The sequence below is a fragment of the Podarcis pityusensis genome (genome assembly GCF_964106645.2).
Source record: "Podarcis pityusensis genome assembly, chromosome: 2".
In the NCBI taxonomy this organism is placed as follows: domain Eukaryota; kingdom Metazoa; phylum Chordata; class Lepidosauria; order Squamata; family Lacertidae; genus Podarcis; species Podarcis pityusensis.
The window spans coordinates 28,968,706-28,984,171 of NC_138029.1; the positions used below are offsets into that span (position 1 = coordinate 28,968,706).

The window sequence follows — 15,466 nt, forward strand, 5'->3', positions numbered from 1 at the left end:
GCCTAAGGTGTGGTTTGGGCGGCACAACATCCTTGAGGCGCAATATCTTGGACACATTGGGAAGCAAAGCTTTTCTGTTTTAGGAATCCTCCACTCACCTGCTCTGTTTCTGGAAGAAAGGATGGTCTTGGTCAGATAGGCCAATGGCGTAGCAACCCCCGCCAGTGCCTGGGGCGGAGCTTTTTTTTAAGAGGCCAAAGTAGTTGAGGTTTTCTTTTTAGGAGTCAAAGATGGAGTTTTTTTGCACACATGTACACACCACATGCATACAGACTAAAGACACACAAGCACCTCTCTGCCCAAGCACATCTCTTCTTCTCTCACACAGACCACACATTCACACTTCCACACGTACCTTCCCCCCTCTCTCACACATTCACAGACCTTTCCTTCTCACAGAACGTATATACATAGAGTGGTACCTCGGGTTACAGACGCTTCAGGTTACAGACTCCGCTAACCCAGAAATAGTACCTCGGGTTAAGAACTTTACCTCAGGATGAGAACAGAAATCGTGTGGCGGCAGCGCAGTGGCAGCGCGGTGGCAGCGGGAGGCCCCATTAGCTAAAGTGGTACCTCAGGTTAAGAACAGTTTCAGGTTAAGAACGGACCTCCCGAACAAATTAAGTTCTTAACCCAAGGTACCACTGTACATACATACATACAGTATATCTCCCCTCTGTCTCAGTCTCTGTCTCTGACTACATGTGCATCCCTTCCTCTATCACAAACAACAATATCCACAGGATTTTTTCCAAGGGGGAAGGATTTTTCCAGGAGGGCATTTTTATCTTGGTGCTGGGGCCAAAGTAAAACACTGAAAACACTGGGTAGGCTAATTTCTCACAACAAAATGAGAAGAATTGTATCTGTACATTTTTGCTTCGCATTTCAGGTTCTAAGAATGCTAGAAACAGCATTTTGTTTTGTTAGATATGAAAGCTGGGAAACTGGGAATTATCGTTCATCCTGGGGTCACCAAAGGCAGCCTTTATGGCACCTGAGGGCACCAGGTTGGCAACCCCTGCATTAACAGAGTTGGTAGATACGCCCTCAACTACAATAGCTAGAAGCAGGAATGTTCACATTCAGACTCAGCATAACTTATTGCCAAAAACTGGGAGCAAACAGCGAGGGGTGCCTGTATTCCTCATGCTCTGCTTCGAACACTTTTTCTGACACAGCTGCTCTGATCTGGCACGGCAGTTCTTTCATTCTGAAATCAATGCAGAATTGTACTATTTTTTTATGACTGTTCTTTCCTTGGAGCAGAATTTCAGGTTTGCCGGAGGAAATTTTCTCTCCAGCTCTGAGCGTAGAACTGCAGGACTGCACGAAAATACTTTATAGAAAATACTTGGAAGTTGAACAGCTTAGTTCCCGAACGTTTTGGCTCCCAAATGTTGCAAACCCGGAAGTGACTGTTCCAGTTTGTGAACTATTTTTGGAAGCTGAGCGTCCAATGCGGCTTCCGCGACTTCCGATTTGCTGCAGGAGCTTCCTGCAGCCAATCAGAGGCCATGCTCTGGTTTTCGAATGTTTTGGAAGTTGAACGGACTTCCGGAATGGATTTCTCTTGCAGAACCTCCAGACTGTCCCATATTCTGATTGCTGCTCTAGCCTGCGATGCCCTAACACAATCTTGTGGCTTCTGTGGAAAATCTAAACAAAATTGTATCATCGGGGCATGTGAAGGGAAAAGACACCAGCATTTTATCTGGGCTAGCCTGAGTCAGCCTAACTGCGTTCTCTAACCACTCCATCCTAGCCAAAATTTCTTGATAGCACAATTGTTTCAGTTGGGGCCCACAGTCTCAAGACTTCCACCATGCACGTGGGTCTCGACTGTTTCTCAAGTGTTGCTTGTTCTGCCATCGGAAAGCAAAGGTGGAATGGACGCACTCTGTGTGTGCTTCTCTTTTAGAATTCAGTAACTCTTTGTCCTCCGCAAACACGCTAAGGAATAGTCATCAGCGGAGCAATTGGGCTCCTGCGCACGTCTCCTGCCATTTTTCTCCTTTCCGTTGAACACAGAACTCTCCTGGAGTCAGACAGATGCCTGGCAGGGCCCAATGAAGAAACTCAATGAGGATTTTCCAACATAAATTAAAACAAATTGCATTTTTATATCGCAAATAAGGGCAGTTTTATAGTTTTTATTGCATAACAACCATTAATGAAGTGCAGTTTCAGGAGGCCTTAATTGCTCAGAGACTAAAGTTCAATTCATATCTTCAGCACACACTAGAAAGATGCAATGTGTCATTGGTCACGTATCTGGCATATTAGAAATGTAAATAAATTTATGGTCACTATTAGGAAAATGGGAGAGAAGGGGCTCTATTTATCCCATCTATGTATGTTAAAAAAAAAAAGGTGGTTAAACAGCGCAGGAATAAAAACTCTGAGGAGAAAAACAAAGAACCAGGAGGACTTTTATAATACCTGCACCCACTGAAAAGGGCCAAATATATGCTCAAGACTAACAGCATATAGACTTCATCTTAAGGAACTGACACCCTTGGGAGGGGTGGAATTAGATGGAACTTTAGGACAGTTAAGGCAGGAATAGTTGATTTTTTTAACAGGCTCTGCTCCCATTTGGCAAACTGTCTTAAAAATCTGAAGTATGGATCAGTGACAGATTCTGGAAGATGTGGACAGTCTTGGGAATCCTTTCTTCTAGGTGAACCAATGACTCAATATGAGATGTGTATCCCAGGATCCTTTGCAAACAGCTATCTGGGTCCAAACTCCCAGGCTGTCCATAGTTAAGCAGCACCCAGGAGTTTAACTGCAGCATCCTCAGTGATCTTGTAAAGCATCTCTTGAACTTAAGAAGGTGTACTGTTGCAAGTGTTGGGGGCCTCCAGCCCATGGCGATATTTGACCCAGCAGGCCTCCATTTGGCTCACGATCCCATTTTCAAAAAAACACACGGCCACTTGCCCCACTCGTGATGTACTATCAGTGGTGGAGCAAGCCGATCGGGTGCCTGGGGCGGCGTGCGTGCCCTGCGCCCAGGGGCAGGGCCAGCCGGGGCAGGATGCTCCGTGGGGCCTCCGAAAAGTCTGCCTGCCCCCTCCCACTCAGCCGCCCTACAGCTGAGGGGCCACTGCGTCACTCCCAGGAGAGACATGTGGCTTGGGAGTGCTGCAAGCCCTGCGTTGAGTACTGCCCGGCATTTTGTCACCCCCTCAGTGGTGACACCCGGGGCAGCCCGCCCCCAGCACACCCCTATTCCTCCGCCCCTGTGTACTATGTGGTGTGGGGCAGGTAAAGAAGCAGCTGGATTTGCTGCTCATATGGCTGGTTTCTGCTGAAAGCAGGATTGAACTTCCTGCTCATCAGCCACCTCACAGGGAGTTTCATGCTATTTGGTTCAAGTGTGCAAGAGAGCTCCCTATAGGAAACTCACACACAAACCCTGAATAAAGTGTGACTGAATTTGTTATGTACTGAAGTTCTCACCCTGGGCCAGCAGGGGGGATACTGTAGATAGTTTTCACTCAGGTCCACATATGCAAATAAGGAATTGAAAGTGACGTTCAGTGATTGGATAGTTACAGAAAGTTGTTACTGTTGCGCTGTAGTGGAGCTCTATAGAAGCAACATAGCTGTCAACTTACAGATTTGAAAATAAGGGACCAGCAGCCTTGAAAATAAGGGACCAGCAGCCAAAATAAGGGACCTGCAGCCTCACCTGTTCCAGGCACTCCAGTCTTCCTGTCCTCCTGCAGTCTGGTCAAACTCATGCTGGTAGCTTTGAGAACACTGTCCAACCAACTTTGTAACCAGAGGTTCAACTAAATAGAATCTGAATCACATGCACCACAAGGCCTATGGATTGGAATACAAAAGAGGGAGGTATGAGGAAGTCCAGAAAATAAGCAACTAAAAAATGGAAATGAAACAGAGATATTGTTTTTAAATTGTTATGTTTCTTGTATTTTTATTGTTGAATTTTGCCTTTGTGTTTTTTTTGTTCTTTGTGTTTTTGTTATATGTATTGTGTATGTTTTTCTTTTATTTCTTTGTTGTTTAAAACTTTAATAAAAATTACTTTAAAAAAAAAAAAAACTTAAGATGGCTCCCCGGCCTGGCTTTGCACTGCAAAGTTTGCAGCAGCACGTGCAACAAAATGGTGTTCAGCATTCAAAAAACCCCTCAGCTTGCATTAACTAGCCACACACAAGGCATGCAAGCTCCACCCCCCAGTCATTCTTAGACTTCTTATTGGGTGAGCAACACAGTCAAGCAACACAGTTGGAGCCTCCCTCCTCCCTGGCCGGCAGGGAGGGAGGGAGAGGAGCTGCTTCCTTTGAAATTTAAGGGACATCATTTAAGGGACATTTAAGGGACATCTATCAATAAGGGACAGCAGCGGGACGTGGCCCTAGAATAAGGGACTGTCCCTTCAAATAAGGGACACTTGACAGCTATGATAAGCAGGGTGGCTGAACCCTTCAGTTCAGTTCTGTTCTGGCCTGTGAATAAACAAGAGCTCTTGAAGAATCGCTGTGTCGTCTGATATGTTCACCCACAACTTAACAGAATTCCCCATGGATCAGCTGATGCACACCCCTGGCTCACCAGAAGCGGCTTAGTCATGCTGGCCACATGACCTGGAAGCTGTACGCCGGCTCCCTCGGCCAATAAAGCGAGATGAGTGCCGCAACCCCAGAGTCAGTCACAACTGGACCTAATGGTCAAGGGTCCCTTTACCTTTACCTTTGTTGGCTGAAGTTTGTATTAGCCACTCAGCCTGGGACAGCAGTGTGAACTCTCTCTCTCTCTCTCTCTCTCCCTCTCTCTCTTCTGCCCTGCATTCCACTCATTCCAGGAGAAGCCGGCCCATGGTGTCAAAGCAGGCCGGCCTCCTTTCCCTGCTGCATGTTGGTAAATAAGGCTAATTGCCTCCAGTTATCCTGAAATACCAAACATGTGGAGGTAGCCAGCGGGGCCAGCCTAGCATCAAAGCCAGATAAATTTGTACCAGTTTCTGCTCCCGGACAACCGCTGCCTCACACGGAGGCTGCATCTCCCACTTACGCATTTATTAAATCAGGCTCCAAACATGACAGGTCTAATACCCATAACAAAACACAAGGAGTGTGTTATGCCCCCACAATGTACAGTTGTGCCCATTCCATCACGAACCGACCGTGTTCAGCTTCGTGCCTGGTACATTATGTCCAATACATTCAACATATTACATTAGATAGATTACATTCAGCGCAATGCATTACATGCGACGTTGTACAAGACGCCCTTCAGATACAGCTTGTCCAATGAAGCAAATGGAAATCATTCCTTTGGCCACATTTTCTGGGTGCTGACCATCAAATGGTAGTGCCCTTGAATTATGGGATCACTCTTTACTGCTTCCTGCGGAAAACGATCCCGTCTTCGTCTCTACGTCTCCCTCAGCCTCTCTTGTCTCTCATACGTGTACACACCCAGGGAATCTGAACTAGGCTTGCCATGTCCTGAGCTTCCTATTACATTGGCCACACAACGCATCACCGAAAAGAATCAAATGGACCACGAAAAAGGATGGCATACTTTTTTTTGCATAAAATCTGCAGTGGTCAATTTGTGCGGATAGATGCAAATTTAGAAATGATCGCTATTAGAGTTTAAAGAGAGACACAATAAGTCTCACTGTTGTAAACAAAGCCTGCCCTTTTCCCCTTATGGGGTATCCAAGTGCCCATATAGAGTCCTTACATGGGTTCCCTGTTGGTAGGAGAAAATAACAGAGGCCAACCAGAGAATATTGAGAAGCAAAGCAGCTAGTAAGCCTGATCTTTTATTATTACATCACCACAGCGGGGAAACCTGTGTGCTTTCACAGTCTGTGTGCTATCTATTGATAGGCCACTTTTTAAGGTCCTTGCTGCTCTCCCTTCTTAGGGTCCATTCACTTTAAACCAGAATTGAGCCAAATGGGGCAGGGATGGGGAACCTGTGGCCCACCGGATGTTTGTTGGACTTCAGCTCCCATCAGCCCCAGCCAGCCTGCTCAATGAGCAGAGGTGATGGGAATCATAGTCCAACAAATGTCAAGAAGACGAAGAAGAAGAGGAGGAGGAGGAGTTTGGATTTGATATCCTGCTTTATCACTACCCCAAGGAGGCACTGTGGGTTAAACCACAGAGCCTAGGACTTGCCAATCAGAAGGTCGGTGGTTCGAATCCCCACGACAGGATGAGCTCCCATTGCTCGGTCCCTGCTCCTGCCAACCTAGCAGTTCGAAAGCACATCAAAGTGCAAGTAGATAAATAGGGACCGCTCTGGGGGGAAGGTAAACAGAGTTTCCATGTGCTGCTCTGGTTCGCCAGAAGCGGCTTAGTCATGCTAGCCACATCACCCGGAAGTTGTACGCCGGCTCCCTCGGCCAATAAAGCGAGAGGAGCGCCGCAACCCCAGAGTCGGCCACAACTGGACCTAATGGTCAGGGGTCCCTTTACCCTTTACCTTTAAGGAGTCTCAAAGCGACTAGCAATCTCCTTTTCCTTCCTCCCCCGCAACAGGCTTCCAACCCCTGAAACAGAGGATGCCTTCTAACAGAGGACCATGCTCTGTAAAGTGGGGCACAGTGTCTCCTACTTCCTATATTTTGCTGATAGCGCTGAGGCTGGGGATAACCTATTGGGTTCTCTCTCTCTCTCTCTCTCTCTCTCTCTCTCTCTCTCTCCTGACACCTAACTGGCGGGATCAGACAGAAGCTTGCAGCACCCTGATGATATAATGCTGCTTCCCAGTAAAGCCAGTCTCCTACTTGAAGAACCATGCATGACCTACACCTGCAGTTCTACAGCATTTGGAAGACTTGCTTCTTAGTGTTGCTGACCCAGCGATGATCAGTGATCCCCTTTCAGTTTTGTGGATTTCATGAAGCATGAAACTTGAGGCAGTTTCATGGCGAGGGGTACGCTACATTTCCCACAATCTGGGAATGCAACTGCCCTGCAACTCTGGAACAATTTTGCTTTTTTTTTTTAATAAAACCTTGATTTGTTTAAATGCTTTCTAGCATTAGTACCACTGCTCCTCAGGGTTTCCAAAAGAGCTTGGATCCTGGTTGTTTTTTTTAAGGAATGGGGGGAGGTGATTAACCCTTTTAGGGAGGGAAAGAAGAATCCTCCCTTACTTTTCCCTGGAAGGAGTGACATGACAGCCTTCTGCCCTCTGTGCACGGAAATGTCAACATGAAGGGAAGCCAGAGACTTTGTCTCTCTGCAGAGATTCACCCAGAAGGGGGGTAAGTCCTGTAATGTTTAACATCAAAACAAAGAGGCCCTTCTCTGAGCTGCTGAAATGGTAACTACAGGGCCCTGTTATCTCTTCTCTGCACAGAATACCAGCCTCAGCAAGGTTGGCTGCTTGGCTTGTTTAATTTTTAACCAACTTCTGATTGCAGCTTGGGGGAGAGGGGAGTTAAAAAACAACAACACAGGACTTAAAACTCCTTCCCCAAGACCGAAACTAATCTCCAGACTCTGATGCTTATGTTGCTATTTGCCGCTTTTAAAAAAACAACAATTAATTTTGTCTTATTTTCCAAAATGGGGACCTTGTGAAAACATTCCAGAAGTGCAGCCATGTCTGCCACAAGAGAAAAAAGACAGAAACGTCCTGCCCTTTAGAAACGGGTTTATTTTTCGGCAAATTTGCTTAGAACGGTAGGTCCTTGTGTGATAGGGCTTTGAGGCAGCTGTCTATTGGAAAGGCAAAACAAAACCCTAAATTGTTACTTACGTGAGTATGTTAAGCCATCAAAATGTATTCCAGATGAAAACTGCCCATTGCCCAGCGCTGAGGTTGGTCTTTAAAAGAGAAGAAAAGTAACAGCCAGATTGGAAAAGCAAAACAGAATAAAACAAACTCTGCTTCAAACCAATTCAAAATTCATTATGTGATGTTCTCCTGAAGCCTGACAGAATATATGAAAACTTGTCTATTTCACATTCTTCCTGATTTGTTCACACAAAGTTGCAGAGGTTAGACTATCCTCGGTCTTTATTGAGTGTTTATTCTGACCTGCATGCAGAGATGAGCATTCATCTGATTTGTCTGTTCAGTGGTTATACATCTTCCTGTTAATCATTTGGTCGCTCCTCACTTTTCAGTGCATTTCCCTCTCATTTTCCTATCTGCAAAAGTGCATTTTTTAAAAAGTGGATTTACTTTATTTATTAAATTTGCATACCACCCTTCATCTGAGGATCACAGGGTGGTTTACAGTACAGTGGTACCTCTGGTTACGTACTTAATTCGTTCCGGAGGTCCGTTCTTAAGCTGAAACTGTTCTTAACCTGAAGCACCACTTTAGCTAATGGGGCCTCCCGCCCCCGCTACACAATTTCTGTTCTCATCCTGAAGCAAAGTTCTTAACCTGAGGTACTATTTCTGGGTTAGCGGAGTCTGTAACCTGAAGCGTATGTAACCTGAAGCGTATGTAACCCGAGGTACCACTGTATAAAAATACAAAAATACACAACGAACAAACAGTAAGACAGAGTGTGTGTGTGTGTGTGTGTGTGTTTAATAGGCCATAGACTGCTTAATTAGCCAAAGGCCTGGAAGAAACTGAGTTAAGATTAAAAAAGGATGTGTACAAAAAATGGAAAAGGGGGGAAACCACCAAAGAGGAATTCAAACAAATAGCCAGCATGTGTAGACACAAAGTCAGAAAAGCTAAAGCACAGAATGAACTCAGGCTTGCTAGAGAGGTTAAAAGCAACAAAAAAGGCTTTTATGGGTATGTTCGTAGCAAAAGGAAGAACAAAGGAACAGTGGGGTCACTCAGAGGAGAAGATGGTGAAATGCAAACAGGGGACACAGAAAGGGCTGAACTCCTCAATGCCTTCTTTGCCTCAGTCTTCTCCGATAAAGAAAACAATGCCCGACCTGAAGAATTTGGAGCAAATGATTCAGCAAAGGAAACACAGCCCAGAATAACTAAGGAGATAGTACAAGAATACTTGGCTAGTTTAGATGTATTCAAGTCTCCAGGGCCAGATGAACTGCATCCAAGAGTATTAAAAGAACTGGCAGATGTGATCTCAGAACCACTGGCAGTCATCTTTGAGAATTCCTGGAGAACAGGCGAAGTCCCGGCAGACTGGAGGAGGGCAAATGTTGTCCCTATTTTCAAAAAGGGGGAAAGAGAGGACCCAAATAATTACCGCCCAGTCAGTCTGACATCAATACCAGGGAAGATTCTGGAGCAGATCATTAAGCAAACAGTCTGTGAGCACCTAGAAAGGAATGCTGTGATCACCAATAGTCAGCATGGATTTCTGAAAAATAAGTCATGTCAGAATAACCTGATCTCGTTTTTTGACAGAATTACAAGCCTGGTAGATGAAGGGAACGCAGTGGATGTAGCCTACCTTGATTTCAGCAAGGCATTTGACAAGGTGCTCCATGATATTCTTGTAAAGAAGCTAGTAAAATGCGGTCTTGACTATGCTACCACTCAGTGGATTTGTAACTGGCTGACTGACCGAACCCAAAGGGTGCTCATCAATGGTTCCTCTTCACCCTGGAGAAGAGTGACTAGTGGGGTGCCACAGGGTTCTGTCTTGGGCCCGGTCTTATTCAACATCTTTATCAACGACTTGGATGATGGACTCAAGGGCATCCTGATCAAATTTGCAGATGACACCAAACTGGGAGGGGTGGCTAACACCCCAGAGGACAGGATCACACTTCAAAACGACCTTGACAGATTAGAGAACTGGGCCAAAACAAACAAGATGAATTTTAACAGGGAGAAATGTAAAGTATTGCACTTGGGCAAAAAAAATGAGAGGCACAAATACAAGATGGGTGACACCTGGCTTGAGAGCAGTACATGTGAAAAGGATCTAGGAGTCTTGGTTGACCACAAACTTGACATGAGCCAACAGTGTGACGCGGCAGCTAAAAAAGCCAATGCAATTCTGGGCTGCATCAATAGGAGTATAGTATCTAGATCAAGGGAAGTAATAGTGCCACTGTATTCTGCTCTGGTCAGACCTCACCTGGAGTACTGTGTCCAGTTCTGGGCACCACAGTTCAAGAAGGACACTGACAAACTGGAACGTGTCCAGAGGAGGGCAACCAAAATGGTCAAAGGCCTGGAAACGATGCCTTATGAGGAACGGCTAAGGGAGCTGGGCATGTTTAGCCTGGAGAAGAGGAGGTTAAGGGGTGATATGATAGCCATGTTCAAATATATAAAAGGATGTCACATAGAGGAGGGAGAAAGGTTGTTTTCTGCTGCTCCAGAGAAGTGGACACGGAGCAATGGATCCAAACTACAAGAAAGAAGATTCCACCTAAACATTAGGAAGAACTTCCTGACAGTAAGAGCTGTTCGACAGTGGAATTTGCTGCCAAGGAGTGTGGTGGAGTCTCCTTCTTTGGAGGTCTTTAAGCAGAGGCTTGACAACCATATGTCAGGAGTGCTCCGATGGTGTTTCCTGCTTGGCAGGGGGTTGGACTCGATGGCCCTTGTGGTCTCTTCCAACTCTATGATTCTGTGATTCTATGATTCTAAGAGGAATGTTTTTGCCCGGCACCTAAAGATATGAAGTGAAGATGCAGGCAAGCCTCCCAGGGTAGAAAACTCCATAAAGGGGGAGCCACTGCAGAACAGGCCCTCTTTCATGTTGCCACCTCTCGTGGAAGAAGGGTCTCAGGTGATGATCTCAGGGTCTGGGTCCGTTCATATGGGGAGAAGTGGTCCTTGAGGTAGTACAGTGGTACCTCTGGTTACGAACCTAATTTGTTCCGGAGGTCCGTTCTTAACCTGAAACCATTCTTAACATGAGGCACCACTTTAGCTAATGGGGTCTCCCGCTGCCATGCGATTTCTGTTCTCATCCTGAGGTAAACTTCTTAACCTGAGGTACTACTTCCAGGTTAGCGGAGTCTGTAACCTGAAGTGTTTGTAACCTGAGGTGTTTGTAACCCGAAGCACCACTGTATGGTCCTGAGCCATTTAAGGCTTTATAGGTAAAAACCAGCACTTTGAATTGATACCAGAAACTGATTGGCAGCCAGTGCAGTCAGGCCAGGGTTGGTGTTATATGCCCAAACCATCTTGCCCCGGTGAGCAACATGGCCGCCAAATTCTGCAGCAGCTGAAGGTTCCAAACTGTCTCCGAAGGCAGCCCAATATCAGGGCAACAGCCCCATCATCCCCATTCATTGGGCAAATCTAAAGTTCTGGTATTCACTTGTCAGGGACTGGGCAGAGGAGGAATGGTGGAGACCGCCTGCCCAGCCATACCCTTCCAGAAAAGATGTAAAGGTAAAGGTAAAGGGACCCCTGACCATTAGGTCCAGTCATGACCAACTCTGGGGTTGCGGCGCTCATCTCGCTTTACTGGCCGAGGGAGCCAGCGTACAGCTTCCGGGTCTTGTGGCCAGCATGACTAAGCCGCTTCTGGTGAACCAGAGCAGCACACGGAAATGCCGTTTACCTTCCCGCCGGAGCGGTACCTATTTATCTACTTGCACTTGACGTGCTTTCGAACTGCTAGGTTGGCAGGAAGAGAAGAAGTAGACAGTTCAGAATTACAACAGCTCAGAGGAAGATGAGTTGAAAAGTTGGGAAATAATGGGAGAGGAGGAGGAGGCAGAGCTGGAGCAGCTGGCTGACATGTTATCGCTAGAAACTATTATCTAGACTCACCATCTCCCAGAACCTGGCGAGCCTTAAAAGTAGGAGAGCAAAGGGCTCAGAAGCAAACGGCCCTCAGTGCCACCCGTAGAAGGGATGACAAATAAGGAAGTGGGAGAGAAGGAGAGGGGAGATTTACTCTGGGCAATGCCATTATTGCAAGAGGCAGCATTTCCAAGCCTCTCTCTGTGAATATTGAATAAAAAGCAGTTGGTAAGAACTTTTCCCGGTCTTATCCATTCCTGGCAACTGGTCGTGGGGTTTGGATCCACTGCCGCCTGACATCACTTTAGAAGCAACCTAAGTAAGGCTAATTTGGGGGGTTTAACTTGTTGCCCATTGTTTTCTTTATGGGACACCCTTCAGGTAAGGAGCGGAGGTCCCAGAGTAGCTGTCCGTTCCCCGCCACCTCCAAATGCACAGCCAGTGTTTCAGACCACAGCTGCTTGTTCCTCTGGACCACCTCTGCTTCTGGCTAGCTTACTCATTCTACACACCGACTATTCTTACGCACAATTAAAAATGGGGATAGGTATGAATGCCAAAGGCATAAATCACGTTGCTGCTTTTTTTTTAAGGTAATTGTTTGACATGTGTTGATATAGCACTGCTATATATAAAAATGTAACCACAACAAACATTGGGGTAAAATACGCACACCCTGATCTAGCCCTAGCCAGGAACTAGTCATGCAGGACATTTGATGCCTCCAGCCCTGGATGTGCATTGGAAGAGACATCCAGCCACTTGGGGGGGGGGGGCGGGGGCATGGCGAACACAACAATACAGATGGGGATTTGCATCTAATTGCGGAAGAGGAAGACTTTAAACTTGGCTGAGGAACTTCCTCTCTCCCCACCGAAATCGGAAAGAGGACCCCTGGCTTGTGGTGTTAGGTTGCCTTTCATTTTTAATTGCTGCTCTCCACTTGTGAGACATAATGAAGCGGCTTATAAATTTCTTAAATTCACACAAGCAAGGATGGGCAGAGATACAATGTCCACACTCCTGGTGTGTGTGTATGATTTAGGCCTACAGTTTGTGATCCACCACGTGAGAACCAACATAGAAAGCTGACACACCAGGTTAAGACCTGTTTCTCCATCTAGCCTGTTATCATCACTTCTGTGGTCTTGGGTACAGGGGATTTCCTATCCCTTCCTATCTGGTCTTTTTTAAACTGGAGATGCCAGGGATTGGATGTGGTGATCTACCAATGGTAGATGATCTACCAATGAGCCATGCTCTCTCCTTGTTTCCATGCATAGCTCTTATTATATCAGAACCATGGGTGGGAGATGCAGATGGAGGATAAAAGGAGAAAATGTATACAGTGGTACCTCAGGTTAAGAACTTGATTCGCTCTGGAGGTCCGTTCTTAACCTGAAACTGTTCTTAACCTGAGGTACCACTTTAGCTAATGAGGCCTCCCACTGCCGCCGCACGATTTCTGTCCTCATCCTGAAGCAAAGTTCTTAACCCGAGGTACTATTTCTGGGTTAGCGGAGTCTGTAACCTGAAGCGTCTGTAACCTGAAGCGTCTGTAACCCGAGGTACCACTGTACTCCTGCTTGCTCTTATCTCTTCCTCCTCCTTCATCGCCATCAAGAGTGTGAGTAACCTATAGGAACCATGGTAGTTTGTGCGGGTATATACACTCATATCTATACAGTATATGAAATTAAATGGAGCTGCCATATGTCCGGATTTCCCGATCATATACGGGATTCGTCTGTCAGAAAAAATGTCTGGGCAGAATTTCCAAAAATCGGTAAAAATGTCTGGGGAAACCCAGGTATATGACAACCCATGTCATAAGTGTTGTTGTTTTTTGGTGAGTGTCCCAAAAAAATAGCTCAAAAACCTCAACAGGTAAAGGTAAAGGGACCCCTGACCATTAGGTCCAGTCGCGGATGACTCTGGGGTTGCGGTGCTCATCTCGCTTTACTGGCCGAGGGAGCCGGCGTACAGCTTCCAGGTCATGTAGCCAGCATGACTAAGCTGCTTCTGGCGAACCACAGCAGCGCACGGAAACGCCGTTTACCTTCCTGCCAGAGCGGTACCTATTTATCTACTTGCAGTTTGACATGCTTTCGAACTGCTAGGTTGGCAGGAGCAGGAACTGAGCAACTGGAGCTCACCCCGTCGCTGGGATTCAAACCACCGACCTTCTGATCGGCAAGCCCTAGGCTCTGTGGTTTAGACCACAGCGCCACCCGCGTCCCAAAAACCTCAGTAGCATTGGGGCGATCAACAACTTTTGTTTCCAGAATTTCACTTTTTGAAATATAGGAATCCTAAATTATGACTGTGTACACTTTGTAAAGGACCCACCCCAAGAATCCTACAGAATCCTACAGTTCCCAGAATTCTTTTGGGGGAGGGGGGTGCTTGAAAATGCACTTTAAATGCATGGCATGTACACAGCTGCTGCTCCAAACATTCTGTGGCCCTCCCCAAACAATCTGTCGCACCGTGGTGTGACCAAGAAACAAGACAGAAGCAGACCTGCTTCTCAGTAAGTCACACGGGGAAGGGAAAAGTTTAGCCTCCATCCCACATACCCTAACATCCTCCTACATGAAAGGGTGCCATTCACTCTTGTGTAGGAAAGCAAAGCTTTGGGGAGGGGAGCGACACTGATGTGGGGAGGGCAAGACTTGACTGCCTCTCCCCATGACCAGTGCAGAGGCTACTGCAGAAGAAGGCAGTGCACCCAAAAACACACTGCATGCCACCGGGGTGCTATACACAATCCTACTCTTCTAACATGTCGCCCCACCCTCATTTCTCACCACCTGTTTCTCCTTTAGGTAAAAGACTCTGTTCAGACTGCTTTTTATTATTTGGGTCGGCTCCAGCTTGCATATTCAGGCCCACGGCAGGGGCCCATGGAGATACGGACCCCAAGCCTCTCTCTTTCCAGACCCAACTGAACATCATATACCCTCTCTAACAGAAGGCATGCTATCGCCTTCTATTGGAGAGTTTCTCTGCCAGAAACACGGAAGTGTTCCTGTGCTAGTAAAGGTAAAGGTAAAGGTACCCCTGCCCGTACGGGCCAGTCTTGACAGACTCTAGGGTTGTGCGCTCATCTCACTCTATAGGCCAGGAGCCAGCGCTGTCCGCAGACACTTCCGGGTCACGTGGCCAGCGTGACGAAGCTGCTCTGGCGAATCGGCACCAGAGCAGCACACGGAAACGCCATTTACCTTCCCGCTAGAAAGTGGTACCTATTTATCTACTTGCACTTAAGGGTGCTTTCGAACTGCTAGGTGGGCAGGAGCTGGGACCGAACGACGGGAGCTCACCCCGCTGCGGGGATTCGAACCGCCGACCATGCGATCGGCAAGTCCTAGGCGCTGAGGTTTTACCCACAGCGCCATCCTGTGCTAGTACCGGGTAGTAAACCTAGCAAGAGATCTGGCTGGTGTGTAACCCTGAGGTAGCAATTCAACTGCAGTGATGTCTCGTCTTCTCAGGGCTCAAAAGATTTTGATCCCTAGAAGAATCTCCTCTCTCACATACATATGACTAGCACATCACTTGCTATTCTGACAGCCTGTAGGGAGGAATGGAGGACCAAAGGTCTCCCTGACATTGTGCTTGTGACATCATCCAGAAACCTAGGAATCTGCTTCCTACTAGGTCAGATCCATTGGTCCATCTGTGTCCACTCACTGACAACAGCTCTCCAGGGTTCCAAACAGGGAACTGTTCCCAGCCCCACCTGGCAATGCAGCCGTGTGAACCTGGGACCTTTTGCATGCAAGGCAGAGGAGCTAC

At 46.9% G+C, this 15,466-nt stretch overlaps 1 long non-coding RNA gene across 1 annotated transcript in view; it reads left to right on the forward strand.

Annotated features, from left to right (window-relative positions):
- The window catches only part of LOC308471234, a 61,230-nt gene extending 53,402 nt beyond the window's left edge, over positions 1-7,828 (forward strand). The window contains exon 3 of the long non-coding RNA XR_013982823.1: positions 6,537-7,828. This is a non-coding gene — a long non-coding RNA (uncharacterized lncRNA). The remainder of the gene's footprint in view (positions 1-6,536) is intronic.
- Positions 7,829-15,466: the final 7,638 nt, after the last annotated feature.